General features: G+C 37.3%; 1 long non-coding RNA gene across 1 annotated transcript; it reads left to right on the top strand.

Annotated features, from left to right (window-relative positions):
* The first annotated feature begins 893 nt into the window (after positions 1–893).
* Positions 894–7,665, top strand: LOC133050197 (uncharacterized). The gene is made up of 5 exons (XR_009691548.1): positions 894–973; positions 5,800–6,175; positions 6,439–6,484; positions 7,213–7,374; positions 7,499–7,665. It is a non-coding gene; the product is annotated as an uncharacterized LOC133050197 (long non-coding RNA).
* Positions 7,666–16,064: the final 8,399 nt, after the last annotated feature.

The following is a 16,064-nucleotide window of genomic DNA, read 5'->3' as shown; positions in this document are numbered from 1 at the left end:
ACAATTCCTACTAACTGGTCAGATTTTTTGGAACAGCATTGTACAAAAAGGCAAATGAATATTGGAAAATGAGTGAACCTACACTATGGGAGTGGATCCACATTTATATCAATTATTGCTATATTATTGTATAGCAGTATATTATTGTATAGCAGGTTAGTTATTCTGGAGAAGGAAATGGCAACCCACTCCAGTACTCCTGCCTGGAAAATCCCATGGACGGAGGAGCGTGGTAGGCTACAGTCCATGGGGTCGCAAAATGTTGGACACGACTGAGCGACTTCACTTCACTTTAGTTATTAAATACATAGACTTGAGTTTGAATCTTGCTTTCCCACATTCTAGGTAAACCACAGCCATTGGACCCACCACCCATTTCTGTAACATAGCCACTTTCACTCCTTGAAATATTGTTTCTATGTGTTTTTGTACAGTGCAACAGAGTTGAGTATCTGTGACCGAGACCTTGTGACTGGCAAGCACAGTATTTACTCTCTGGCCCTTTAAGGAAAAGCTGGCTGACCTCTGTTCGAGAAGCATGATTTTGGCCAAGTTCCTTAAATTTCTAGGCCTCATTTTTCTAATTGTAAAATGTGAATAACAGCCTACCAGGTTGGATTTAGTGAGGACTAAATGAGTTACTCTGTATAAAAAGTTAGCATAGTCATAGCATGGAGAATAAGTGTATTACAAAGACTGATGAAACTAATCATATCCAGAAAATACAATATAGTCTATATTTCCTCTGCACTAAGGAGCTGGTGAAAATTCTTATGAGAGAATAAATCTCTGGTTATGTTTGGTCAAGGATGTGCATTCTTTGTGCGTTGTTTCATTTCTGCTGAGTCTCTTTTCAGTGTCCCGTGTAATTCTAACCTCCTGCAAGCCTGTTCAGGACTGTCACCTCTTGTAGCCGACCCTTCTTTATTATTTGTGGAAAATTCTCCATGTCTACATCTGGAATTGCTCAAAGGTCAGTGTAAGTACTGAGTCTTTATTAATGGTTTGTTCCGCTCCAAAATGCTTTCCAAAATGCCTGCAGCCAGGGACTTACAGCTTGTTGGAAGAGATAGTTTTCTGTTTTCAGGGATCTCACAGTTCCTTCTATTTGTTTTCTCAGTGGAGAAGAGAAAGGTTTTATCCTTTTTGCTATGAGGCATAAAGATTTTCATGAGTTAAAACAAGTTCTTTGTTGGGCAGAAGTATTTCAGTGCCGTATGTTTAAACACTGCAGATCGGAGCACTCACTAGGAGTTTGCTGTTATGCAAGTGTATGTCTAACATTAGATGACCTGCAGAATATGTGAAGACTTGTTTTTTCAGCTTTGAGATTTACAATATTTTCTTAGCATATTGCTTTTCAGATTGCAAGTGAAATATGCAGAAATTCTAGGAAACTGAACAAATATAAAAGAGTTTTAAAGAAATTTCAGAGGTTTACTCTAGTTCTTTCCCTCAGTTGTGACAATTTCTGCTGTATATATGTGTGTATATGTTCCTCCACATATATAATGTCTGTAGGAAAATATCAGTGATCTGCTCTATTCTGTACCTTCTTTTACTTGATATAGTCCTATGCATAGTTTGCCATGTCATTAATTTTTGCAACACAGGATTGTAGTCTGTGGAAATACCATAATTTATTTAAACATGCTCATATTGGACACTGGAAGAGAGAGTAAATTGTTACAACTTTTCTAGAGGGTAATTTATTAATATAATGTAAAATATTAAATTTAAATACTCTTCAACATGAAAAATTGCATTTCTTGGAATTTTCCCTAAGGGGACTAACCGGGCAAGCTCACTCAAATATGTAGACTAAAATTCATGTTAAAGTGTATGACAGTGAAAATAATTTTGCAATCTAAATGTCCATCAGAAGGCAGCATAAATAATTGTTCTGCATATATTCCAGTAAAATGCAGTGTGGTTAAAAGTGAATGAGCTCATGTATATTAAAATTATTTACCTTGTTTTAAGTGAAATAGAGCACATTAAAAAATAGTTTGTCAGATCCTGGCTTGGTAAACACAGCCATATATATGTATATAGTGGGGATAATGTACCTCACAATACCTACTATAATTATCTCTAATTTCTGGCATCATGGGTGACTGTTTCACTTTAAATTTTTCTCTGTGACATTTGACAGTGAGGAATGTTTACTTTCCTTTTAGTGAAGTTTTCATTTATATAGCACCCAAAGATCTTTGTAATTATTATGTTTACAGTTCAAAAGTGCTAGGGAAATATTTTTAGCCAAGAGCTGATGGACCAATAGACAGATGGGGATATTAGGATCCCTCATAGGGCATAGACAGTCTTACGGCTAGAAGTACAAGTCTGGCTATTGCTTAATGTTATTTCTCTAGAAACTTGTTCCATCCATGAGATGAAAGAATGTGATACAAGGAGATTGAGTAGGAGACCTCAGGTTGCCATTAAGAAATACTGTAACCGATAGAGAGGTTATATGACTTTTCCTGCTTCTTACCATTTCTTATCATTCAGATAAATAATGGGGCTAGAAAAGTGGGTATAAGTACATAAGTAAATCATTATGGCTACTGAGAAGTAGTTTCATTCTGGATTCATCTACAGATAGCTTTTGGACTAATTAGAGTTTTAAAATTCAAACCAATCACCACACATCCTTAGTAAAAATTGCTAATTTTAATTCTATGGTTCCCCCATCCTCTCATCTCTCTCTGTCTCTGTCTCTATATATATGTCCATGTGCGTGTGTGTGTGTCTGTAATGTATGTGTGTCTCTCTATACATATTTGCATATGCATTTGACTTTCAGAAAGTTTGTGAAATTTATGTCAATATGCTCTTCCACCTTCTAGCCTACATGTATTATGGTATTTTACTCATAATGTTGTAAGGAAAAATAGGATTTCATTGTTTTCCTTTGCATTTCTTTGATGACTAGTATGGTTGAATGTGGTTTACTCTTTTTGGGACCAGTTTATTTAAAAATTTTTGTTACTGTTCTTTGCCCTTTTTCCTTATTATAGCAGGGGTTGGCAAGCTGTGGGCTACAGGCCAATTTTTGTTAATAAAGTTTCATTGAGACACAACAGGCCCATTCATTTCCTTAATTTCCTTATATTTTTTTACTTGCTACAACAGGAGGGGCAAGTAGTTTTGATAGGACTGTATGACCATCAACGGCTAAAATATTTAATCTCTGGCACTCTACAGAAAGAGTTTATGATTCCTTAGTCATATTTTAGAGGGCTAATTTTTTAAAAAAGATTTAAAAAAAATTAACTTGAATGAACTATTTATAGTAAGACTATTTACTCGTTTGAAATATTTCTTGCAAATAGTTTATTGTATGTCTTTTTGTTGCTTGATCAAGCCCTTATGGTTTCTGTCTTTACTCCCTCTTTCTCTCAGACCCCCTGTGCCTGGGGTGCTGGAATGATGAATATAGTGTCCTTTGACTTAGAAGGGCTAATACCGTCCTGTTTATTATGAATGGTGGAAGGAATATTTTATTATCTGGGTCATCATTTTCTCATCAAAATGCTTAGAGCTCTCATTCTTGACCTGGATGTTAAGGAATATCCATTTCTGAGAATCACTTAGAATACTTCTATTTGTATTCAGCCTTGATGTCCTAACTATGATAAAGCTTTGAAGTTGTAAGGAAATACCTTACGTGAACTCCTTACTTATCTTAAAAAAAAATAATACCTTATGTTCTGTAGCATTTTAAATCTTTCCTGGATGTTTTTATGTGGCTTTACTTTTACTTTTCTCTACTCATCTCTTTTCCTTTGTGTTTCCTGCCCCACTTCTTACTGTTTGCTGATAGTGTCTTAGCTTTCTTCAAACATTTGTTTTCCACGTGGTATCACTAATTCTGAGGGACTTTTAAAAAAAAAGTATATATAGTCAGATGGGAGGGGGTTCAGGATGGGGAACAAGTGTAAATCCATCGCTGATTCATGTCAATGTATGGCAAAAACCACTACAATATTGTAAAGTAATTAGCCTCCAACTAATAAAAATAAATGGGAAAAAAAGTATATATTGTCATATATCTTTCTTGTATGGCTTCTCAGGTGGTGCTAGTGGTAAAGAATCTACCTGTTGATGCAGGAGATGGCATAGATACTGGTTCAATCCCTGGGTTGCAAAGATTCCCTGGAGGAGGGCGTGGCAACCCACTTCAGTATTCTTGCCTGGAGAATCCTATGGACAGAGGAGCCTGGTGGGCAACAGTCCATAGAGTTGCAAAGAGTCGGACAAGACTGAAGCGACTTAGCACTCACACACATCTCTCTTGTATAGCATATTAGTCAATTTGTTGTTGTTGTTGCTTAATAACTAAGATGTGTCCAACTCTTGTAACCCCGTGGACTGTAGCCCACCAGACTACTCTGTCCATGGGATTTCTCAGGCAAGAAAACTGAAGTGGTTGTCATTTCCTTTTCCAGGGGGTCTTCCCAACCCAGGGATCAGATCTGTGTTACCAGCATTGGCAGGCAGGTTTTTTACCCCTGAACCACCAGGGAAGCTCATATTAGTCAATAGGTGTTTTCAAAATTGAAGAAATGGATCAAGTTCCTACTTTCCATTTACATTTATTATATGATCCAATTATTTTATTTGACAACTATTTCTCCATCAAAGTGATCAAATAACATTACTATGACTTACGTATGTTTCCATGTTTATCTTAACATTAAAAGTTCCGGAAGCTAGAAGTGACTAATCTCCACAATATTCAGTCCTACTCTTCTTCCTAAACACATTCAGAGATTTCCCAGCCTCTCTTGCCAGGAGAGTACTGGTGTGCGTCACTTCAAGTCTGAGGCGTTTAAGTGTGATTGTAAGTTCCTCCTGACTTGGCAGCCTTGAGAGCTGCAGATTGAGATGGCCAGGGGAAAGACAGATGGACCACAGACAGCCTGGTTCCTCGAGTGACTCTATGGAGGAGAGTTTTCTTGTAACATATACACTTCCTGTGGACAAGAAATTAACCTGTGTTATGACAGATTGGATTCTGCAGTTAATGTGCTACCACAGTTTAACCTCAGCTGTTCTCACTAACACAGAAGTTAGCTTTAGAAATGAAGACTGTACTATAACAAAAAATTGATATGTACAGGACAGGCAGTGAGAAAAATGAGACTGGAGGAGACAGAGAAGAAAATGCATGTTATGTGGCAGTAAAACATTTGGTGAAGCTCTTGCATGTCACAACTTGAGAGGCAGATCATATGCCTACGTAACTGTTTGTTCCTAGGTAAGAGGCAGAAAAGGGAACTGCAGCAGTGTATGCTAACTGCTGTTTGCTGTGCTTGGAAAGTTATTTCAGAAATAAAGATGAACCCAGGAAAGAACTGACTGGTTCAGAAGCAGAAATGAAGATATAAAGAGGGTCTAGAAATGGGGAGTCCCACAGTATTGGAAAAGTCAACTGCTTCTAGACCCGAACTATACTCAAATAAATTTTACAGAGGCTTTAAGTAACAAATATTCGACAAAAACTTTCATTTGATTACAGTACTGATGGCTTCCCAGGTGGTGCAGCAGTAAATAATCTGCCTGCCAATGCAGGAGACACAGGAGTCTCAGGTTTGATCCCTAGGTCAGGAAGATGCTCTGGAGGAGAAAATGGCCACTCACTCCAGTATTCTTGCCTGGGAAATTCCAGGACAGAGGAGCCTCGTGGTCTGCAGTCCATGGAGTCACAGTCAGACATGACTGAGCACACATGTACCCGGGCAGAGGAAGTGTTAAAAATGTTAAATGAGGTCTTCCCACCTGTTATTACAGATCAACTTCAGAGAGCCACCATCAAATTGAGAGAAAAAGACAGGCAGTGAAGAAAACAAAGGGCTACTGGAGATTTGAGAACTAGGTATGTAAAAGCATGGGTGTGGTTCCTGGCATGTGGAGCCGACTGGAAACAAATAGAGAAGAAGCCTCTTAAGTGTTTGAGAGAAGTGTACTGCCAAAGAAACCACAAACCTGGCCTGAAGGGGCCTTTGACTGTAGAAGCTGAAAATGGCCTTTGTGCTCAGAAGCTTAAGTGAAGAAGGAGCCTGAGGAGGCTGCTAATACAGCCCTGAGACTTATTTCCAGATACAATCAAAGAAGGCAATGAGGAGAAAAAGAACTGCCAAAGGGTGGATGTTGAAGACACACACAGGTAGGGAATCTTCTCTGAGTGTGCTCGGCAGTACTTTGGGGTTTATGAGCTGCTGATTATGCCTAATTGTGTGTGTGTTGGTGTGTGTGTTTGTGTGCTAATCACTCAGTCGTGTCTGACTCTTTGTGACCCCATGAACTGTAGCCTGCCAGGCTCTTCTGTCCATGGGATTTTCCAGGCAAGAATACTGGAGTGGGTTGCCATTACTTTCTCCAGGGGATCTTCCCGACCCAGGGATTGAACCCCGGTCTCTTGCATTGCAGGCAGTCTTTACCATCTGAGCCAGCAGGAATTGTCTTCTTTCTAAAAGTGAGTATATTATTGTAATTATTCTGGTCCTGCCATGCCTTTGTTTATTGAGAGAGAAGGAGGGAAAGAAATTGAGAGAGAGAGAGAGAGAGAGAGTGAGTGTTTGAATACAGGGACAGGAAATTTGGCTTCTAAATTCATAAGTCTCCAGACCAAGAGAAGCCACATCTGGGCTTGGTAAGGACTATTGAACTTTCCTTGGACATACTGGACTTTGAGATTCTGGCGTTGACTGATTGAGATTCAGCCTGTCTCCATACGAGTTACTGGATATGTATTATATGTGGCAAGAAGAAGAAACTGAATGATTAGTGAACAGAAGATGATAGAGATTACTAGACTTCACCGTAGTTGACTCTTTCCCCTTTGCTTGAAAATTTCCCAATATCCCTTGAAGTTTATGTTGGGGACATAACTTGCCAATGAACTGTACACAGAGATGAAGCACTTCTCTTAAGAGCAGCTTGGGTTTCTACGCTCTGTCTTCCTTTGCTGTGGCCAATGCTGAAGCATCACAAGGCACAGCATTACAAGACAGTAAAGTCTTTTGTTAGTCCAGGTCCTAACAACCTATGCAGAGGAGAAACCTTTGTTCATGCATATAGGCAAGAAGTGACATATATTGTTGTGCTAAGCCATTGAGATTTGGAGTTAATGATTTTTTAAGATCAAATTTATAAAAGGTTTACCAATTGAAAAAGCTCAGGTGGGTTATTATTATTTTTCAGTAAAGATTGGAGTGAACCACTTAAATAAGAAACCAAAGCTGCTCACAATAAAGACTACTTAATACAGGCTAACCTAGGAGAGTGCTGAGAAGTCCTGTTTGCAAATTCTGCTCCCCTGAAACTGACTCTTATGCCCCCAGAATTGTTCTGAAATTGTGAGAGGTAAGTAATCTGATTCTAATCACATCACATTGTTAACATTTTGACCATCTCAAAAGACTGATTAAAATTGTATGTATTTTCTTTTTAGTAAATAATACTGGTTTTTATCTATTATTATGGACAGGAAGAAAACTGCTTAAAATTCCCAGGTGGCGCTATTGGTAAAGAACCCACCTGCCAATGCAGGAGACATAAAGAGATGTCAGTTCAACCTTGGATTGGGCACATCCCCTGGAAAAGGGAATGGCAACCCACGCCAGCAATCTTGCCTGGAAAACCCCATCGACAGAGGGCCTGGAGGGCTACAATCCATGGGGTCACAGAGAGTCAGAAACAAAGAGTCAGTGACTTAGCACAAGGCACCTTAGCATGGAAAGCTACGTAGCATCTGATTCAATTAGTCTGATCTCATTTTTAAGTTACTGTTACCTGAGGACATCAGAGTAACTTGTTAAATATTTTATAGAAATCTGAACAAACAACAGTGTTTACATTAGAGAAATAAAGCATTCACTTATTTAAAAAGTTCAAAGACCATAAATCTGCAGTTAACAACAGCATAAATTAGGCACAGTTTTAATGTGCGATGAGTCAAGGACCTCTATCCAACACACCACCAGAATATTTATTTTTCTGCTTAATTATTGGCAGAAAATAAGGCTCATAAACCTTAATGAAAAATGAAACTTCATAGGAAAGGTAAATAAGAGTGCTAAAAATGGATAGTATTCATTGAAACAGAACTTGGGAAACTGAAACAGTGTTATAGGAACAAAGAAGATTTCAACAGATAAAACTGCATCATGCTACTTAGGAAATACACATCCATCAGTTTTGTTTACATAAATGATTATTTCTAACTATATTGTATACAGTGGAGATGGCTAAATTTCCATACTTGCAAATTAAAATTTGCACATGAAATTGCCTAAAAGGTAGACATCCCCCCAAGCTTTTTAGTTTAATTTGCTTATGTTGACTCTTATTTTCTTGTTTAATGTTGACGCTTTCTTTAGAGTAGTCTGTCTTTCATCTGCCTCTCAAGCAGGCTCAGATCTTGTGCTTGACCCGCCCATAAATATAAGACAGATGGAAATAAATAACCCACTAGAAAATTCACTTGACATGAGTACTGCATTTTATGTCTTAGAGGACTGGAAATGGGTCTGACTTTGAAGTCATTGAAAGGCTATATGACACTTAGAGAAAACAAATCTTTCTTTTTTTCTGTTGAGTTGAAGCTCTCTGGCCTTCAAATGCATTCACTAGTAAATTGTTTGACACTGCATATGCAAGGTTGATGTTCCATTTATAAGAAAAAAATGTTCACTTCAATTGGATAATATGGTTCTCTTCTGGCCAGAGAGACTTTCTAAAGCATAGTTCAAGTAGGAAAAAGAAAAGTGAGTATCATTCATTTTTAGGAGTAGGTTTGTATTGCTGTTTAGCAATTTGAGTTTATTAATGGCTTTATAAATCCAATATCCATGCTAATAAAGATTTTTTGTAACAGATGAAAGCAATATTTTTTATTACATGAATTACATTAATTGTAAGTCATGTGTATGCATTTCCTAGTATGGTGGAATGCTTTTTTCCTTTTCATAACATCCCACAAATTCTCAGTGTAATAATACTGCATTAAGAGTAATCCTTTGTTGAGATGATTTAAATGAATTTCTTTGCTATAGTAATAATTAAGGCTTAGTGATCCACAGTTTTTAAGCCACTGAAAACAAAAGCAAAATTATATTGGAATTTGGGACAAATATTCCACCAGTACTTTTTACCCTAAAACTTGAAATTAAAGCAACTGATATCAACAATTAGTGAATCTACTAAAGAAACACCCTGTGGAGCTGATTTTAGGTAAGTGATAAAGAGCAAAGCAGGTGGATGCCAAGTATAGTAAAATTTCAAGATACTGATATTAACCCTTTTTACATTCATCATTGCTGTTACTTGAGCATTTTTAGGCAAATAATTCATCTGCATCTTTACTTATTTAATGAGGAATATCTCTGTGTTTTTGGTTAAATGCTTGAGATAGTTTCACTTTGAGGGCTATTTTATTCATGCTTCAAAACCCAAATAGAGCCTGTTAACTGATCAAAATGAATATTAGAAGCATAAAGACAGATTAAAAACTTTTCTCTCTGTGTGTCTCAACACAATCTTTCTGTTTAACAGAAATAAGCAAAAGTGACTTGCTGACTTCTATTTAGAAACACTATAAAAATTCAAATAAGAGAATCAAAAGCCAGTTATGCCTTCGACTGTGAGCAGTTTCTGGAACAATTAATGGAAAAGACGATCTGGTTTAATAGATTACTTGAGAGGCTCAGAGTATATCACTTATGAATTTTTATGTATCTTACATAAATGAGAAATGCTAAAATTGAAGTAGCTGAAAGATGTTTTCTTACCTTGGAATTCTATACCTGTAACTTATTTGAATCACCTGCAGTCTGTTCTTCCTGCTTTTAGATAATGCCATGAGGTAATTGCTCTGGCTGCTAGAATATTTTTTAAAAATGTATTTTAAATTGTTTTAGAAACTGAATTTATAATAACATCTTCACATGGTCAAAACCAAGTGCAGGACTGTGATACATCCTTAAGAGATGGCAGATTTTTCATAAAAATAACTAAAGAACCAGTAAATAATAAGTGGGAAGAATATCTTAGAGATATTTTAGTTACTCAGTATTATTTTATTTATTTATTTTTTATGTTGCCAGGTGTCACTGAAGGGTGCTGAGGACATTTAGGTTGAACACTGAAGAAATCTTTCTGATTAAGAAAAGGATTATAAGCAGAGTGGCCATGCTCACTGTTCTGTGATACAGATACTGGTAGAGGCAGTGGTGATGCTAGAGTAATAATATCTATCCAGTGATTGCTGTCTGCTAAAGTGTGTGTGTTGGTCACTCAGTCGTGTCTGAGTCTTTGTGACCACACGGACTGTAGCCTGCCAGGCTCCTCTGTCCGTGGGATTCTCTAGGCAAGAGTACTGGAGTGAGTTGCTATTTCCTTCTCCAGGGGATCTTCCCAACCCAGAGATCAAACCTGGGTCTCCTGCATTGCAAGCAGATTGCTTACCATCTGAGCCACCAAGGAAGCACCATGCTAAACATGTCCCAAGAACTCACATTTAATTCAGTCTTTACAGTCCTGAACTTCATTTTATTCTCACGTTTCAGAAAAGAAAAGCAAATCTTAGAGAAGTTCACATACCCGGAATCACAAACCTAGAAGATTATGGAGCTGAGACTAGAGCAGCCAAACCATTAAAAATTACTGCCGTTCTCTAGGTCTCAGATTTTTCCTGTGTATAATAGAATGAAGATAAGAAGACCCATCTCATAATGTTTGTTGTAGAAAATGAGGTAATAGGCAAAAGCACCCAGCTCATGTTTAATGTATGCTATTTATCCTCCTTGATTAAGGAGGATTAAACATTACTGCTCAAACTCTGTCAAATATAACATTGCATTTAAATTATGCTTATATCCCATTACTAAGCTATGAGCTCTGGGAGAACTTGGCTGGAACCATGTTTTATTCCTTCCATAGCTCCTTGTCTTGCACCAGCATATGTCCTAGGACTTACAAAGTATGTGTGTTGCCTCTGAAAAACTAATGTAAGGTAGGGGAATGCATCACATCCATCTATTGCAGTTTGGAAGGTACCTGGACACCATGGTTTAGATTTTAAAATGTGTTTGCTGTTTGACTCAGCAACTTTATTTCTAAAAATATATCTTAAGGAGATATTGATATTTTTGTACCAAGATATATTTTCAATTATAATCATTAAGACATTGTCTTCAATAGGGACAAGTTAGAAACATCCTAATTTCCGATTTAAATGTTGTGCAACAGGCATAAATGGATTAGTATGTAGCCACTAGAAATGATGTAAAAATGCACTTATTAGTGGTGAGAAAGTCTCATGATATGCTTGCTGGCAGGTGTAAAAAGTTGGTTATGCAACTATATGATCTTTTTTCTGTAACAGACATACAACAGTTGTGTTTGCTAAACCTTCCGCCCCCAAACTAATTACAGTTTTGCTCTCCTAGAAATGGAATCTTAAACCATGGATCAGGGATTGCTTAATCAGTACTTTGCTTTGGCTGATAGACTCCTGCCATCCTGCAAAGCAAAGTAACTTTGCAATAACCAACTTGCTTTTTTGCCTGATATAACTTCCTCGTTCCCTCGTCTTTTTGTCTTTCATTTTGTACAGGTCCTCAGAATTCCTTCCTTAGCTGCTAGATGGGATGCTGCTGAATTCCAACCAATTTTCCCTCAAATAAAATTTTAATATGCCCTCAATCTATCTGTTGACAATACATATGCCTGCACATATACATATTGTAAAAGTATATGAGAAATTGAGAATAGGTATGTCTGGGTAAAAGATCATAGTCTATCTTTATTTCCCCACGCTTTTCTTTATTCTTAGGAATTATTTTAAAGACAGCACATTTTTAGTATTTGAGAAAATGTTATTTTAAAAACTGAGTGGCATCATTTTCAATAGTGACTTTTGACACTAAACCTCAGCAGCAGACATGTTTCAGATTTTTAGAATCTTGAGAAAATCACATTTGAAAAAAAAAATTGTTCACTATTATGGGATGATTAAAAATAACAATGCCTTTTAGGCTAGTGACCTCTTTTTCATTTCTTTATAAACAACTAAACATAGGAGCCTTTCAGTACTTTCTCAGTTTGCTTTTCTCCTACCCTTCATGCTTACATGACGAGGTCAGATGTATAGAACTTGGACTCGCTGAGATGAGATTTGACTCATTGAGATTTGAAGTTTAGTGACAGGGAAAGCTGCAATATATGTTTAAAAAATTCTCAGATAAAGCAACAGAACCCCAAGGTGATTCATTCTGATTCTTAAAGATATGAGTACACATTAATATGAAGTGGACAGATTTATTGCTGACTGTTTCAAAGAAATATCGACAGTGGAACACTTGGTTCTAAGCAGGTTGGCTGCAAGCCTGTGTAGGAAGGAGTTGTGTAATTCAAAGTAAAAACACTTGCATGTTCCATCTGTGAGGAGAGTGGAGCCTTGACAACTATCATTTGTCATAGTGGACGCAATGAGAAACAGAAAGACAGACCCAAGAAGAGGGGCAGTAAATATGTAAAAGTATACATATGGTATAAGAATATATGGGTAAATGTGATTCCAGAAATCAAAAGTGAGATCAGAATATGGGATGTCAGGAAAACTGGCCTCCTGGGGTTCTTATAGAATAATTTTTTAAACATTCAGTGTTTAATTGTATGAATTTTAAGTGATTATAGATGTAGCACCAATAGCAAAGTTTAGAGCAAGATGGAGATCAATTGCCCTGCCCCTTATCCTTAAAGGAATTTCTTCCCTTTATTGCTTATTATGGTCTTTGTAGTTGAGGATTCCAAAATGAAGTGGAGCAACTAGAACACAGAATAACTGTGAATATGACTTGGGAGAATTTTGCAATGGTGGTGATTATCTTCTAGATAATTCCATTTTTCTTGTCAAAAACTATAATTATCATTTTTATAAAACATTTTTCTCACAGAGAAACTTTCTATATGAGGAATAAAAGAAAGTTGGTTTTGAGCACTAGACCTGTGGGATTCAATACTGGAGACCACCCAGTCTCTTTTATTATGTACAATAAGTGAGATTTGGCCTACTGTAGGGTCTGTAATTATTCAGCTCCTCCAAAAGTAGCTCCTGACTTTGATTTTGCAAAACACATTAATATTAATTTTGTTACTTGAACATTTGCTTTTAATATAACAGAATCCACATGCTTGGTTGAGGCCAACATATGCTGTTTATTATGCAGGTTTGTCTGTTCCTGATGATGTAGTACATAAATCAAATCTAAATTAAGCCAACACCACTTCTCCCCTATGCCGTGATATTTGGGGATGCGATTGTTGGCCAAGGAATCATGAGGAAGAGTAAGACACTTTTGTATATTGTGAGATATTTTCTTTGCTGCCAATAGTAACACCATCACCAATCAGGAACTTGAAATAGTATCACTATAAGTATTCCCATATATGAAGTTCATTTGCTTAACTTTTGAAATCTTTTCAGTAGTTGCATATGAACAAGAAACATGAAATTCAAGAAATTAAGTTGGTGTAGTAAGACTAAAGTTTCACTTTTATTTGGTTGGTCTTAAAATCTGGGATACAAGAATATGTTAGTAAAATACATATTTTAAAAGATTTGGAGGCCACTGTAATTGTTTATTCTTTGGTGTTCAGGGCAATAAAATGTTTCTTACTATAAAATTCAGATAGATGTTGGGGCACCTATATAAAGACGGTTGGTTAACTCCAGAACTGAAGAAATATAGGGAGACATCTTTGTTTGCAGTTTCTTAAATTGTCTTTGTAATCAAATCACATATTTTTATGTTGAGCCGTTCTGGAGTGGACTTTTGGTGGCAATTTCTCGTGCTTCCATGTTCTTTATTCAACGTGGAGATATTTCTCAAGGCCGTGAATGCAAAATACTGTACATTGGAGACCTCAGACCTGATTTCAAGACTATCATTCTCTGAGCTGAAAGACACACGTATTGGCACAACCCATTTGTCTGATGGACCAGCTTAGTTCAAATATTACATTCTCCAGAATGTTTTCCTCGATCATTTTGTTTGTTTACTTGTTTGCTTTCTGAGCTGAAAATTCTTTTCCAGCTTTTATGTTTAAGGTTTGGTTAAAAAGAACACATTCATTCAAGTTATCTAAAAGTAGAAATGAGATGCTTATAAGAATTTTTACCTAGAAATGACATCTTCTCAGAAATATATTAGGCATCCTGATTCCTTCTCCAATTTGCCCTGAGCCTTAGTGTTTTCTCTACCTGGCATTTCTGTCTCTGACTAGCATGAGCTTAGTGACCTGTTTCCCTTCTTCTTTATGTCCTCTCTTTCTGCTCCTGCCTTTACTGTTGGGCTTCTGTTTTTAATTCCCAGTGTTAAGACTGGTCACTTTACTTTCCATGTCAGTTCAGCTGGAGGAGTCTCAGAGAGCCCATGGAAGGCTTCACCTCAGTTGCCCTGTACCTTTCACTCATTGCTGATGCTTAGGTGGTGGTGGTTGTTCGATGGTCCAGACGTCCAGTCATGTCTGACTCTTTGGGACCCCATGGACTTCAGCATGCCATGGCCTCCCTGTCCTTCACCATCTCCCAAAGTCTGCCCCAAGTTCATGTCCATTGCATTGGTAATGCCATCCAGCCATCTAATCCTCTGACGCCCTCTTCTCCTTCTGCCCTCAATCTTTCCCAGCATCTGAGACTTTTCCAATGAGTCAGCTCCTCGTATCAGGTGACCAAAATACTAGAGTTTCAGCATCAGTCCTTCCAGCTAGTATTCAGGGTTGATTTCACTTAAGATTGACTGGTTTGACCTCCTTGCTGTCCAAGGGACTCTCAGGAGTCTTCTCCAGTACCAGAGTTCGAAGGCATCAATTCTTTGGTGTTCTGCCTTCTTTATAGTCCAGCTCTCACAACTGTATGTGACCACTGGGAAGACCACAGCCTTGACTATATGGGCCTTTGTTGGCAGAGTAATGTCTCTGCTTTTTAACACATTGTCTAGGTTTGTCATTGCTTTCCTGCCAAGAAAGCAAACGTCTTCTGATTTCATGGTTGCAGTCATCATCCACAGGGATTTTAGAGCCCAAGAAGAGAAAATCTGTCACTACTTCCACTTTTTCCCCCTCAATTTGCCATGAAGTAATGGGGCCAGATGCCATGATTTTAGTTTCTTTTAATATTTAGTTTAAGCCAGCTCTTTCACTCTTTTCCTTCACCCTCATCAAGAGGCTGTTTAGTTCCTCTTTGCTTTCTGCCATTAGAGTGGTATCATCCACATATCTGAGGTTGTTGAAGTTTCTCCCACCTGTCTTGAACCAGCTTGTAATTCATCCAGCATGGCATTTCTCATGATATGCTCAGCATATAGATTAAACAAACAGGGTGACAGCAGATAGCCCTGTTGTACTCCTTTTTCAATTTAGAACCAATCAGTTGTTCCATACAGGGTTTTAACTGTTGCTTCTTGACTCGCATACAGGTTTCTCAGGAGACAAGTAAGATGGTCACATAAGCGTCTCTAACTAGAGAAAAAAAAAACTGTAAGAGAAGCAAGGTCATAAAGCACACTTGGATATTCTATGAATGCCTAATATGTGGAAGGTAAATATTTTGTTTATACATATACAAATGCATTTGCTTGTATTTGCTTTTATTTTGTGTATATACACTAAAAAAAACTGCCCAGGATCTCCGTTTCTGCTAAAGATTGTCAAAAAGCTGGACAAAGAGCATAATGATTAGTCAAAATGGACTTCACAATGGGGCTAATATGCTTCTATCCTTTGAAACAGAAATAAAATTATTTCTGCTTGAATAACTGGCAAGAGACTTAAAATAGCAGAAGGCTTTATGTTATTAAAATAAGGAGAATTGACTCAATGAATTCCATTAAATCCTCATCATACTGACATCTCTGTATTTGGTATTACTCACCACTCTTCTCCTCTGGACACTTCCTTCTTCCTTGGATTATAAAATGTCACTCTGTCCCATTTCTCTTCTGACCTTTCTAACTATTCCTTCTCAGACTCTTCTGTTGGAGTCTTTTTTC

Source organism: Dama dama, chromosome 31 (assembly GCF_033118175.1).
Source record: "Dama dama isolate Ldn47 chromosome 31, ASM3311817v1, whole genome shotgun sequence".
NCBI lineage: Eukaryota > Metazoa > Chordata > Mammalia > Artiodactyla > Cervidae > Dama > Dama dama.
The sequence above is the reverse complement of the archived record's forward strand: the minus strand, read 5'-3'. Positions and strand labels throughout refer to the sequence as shown.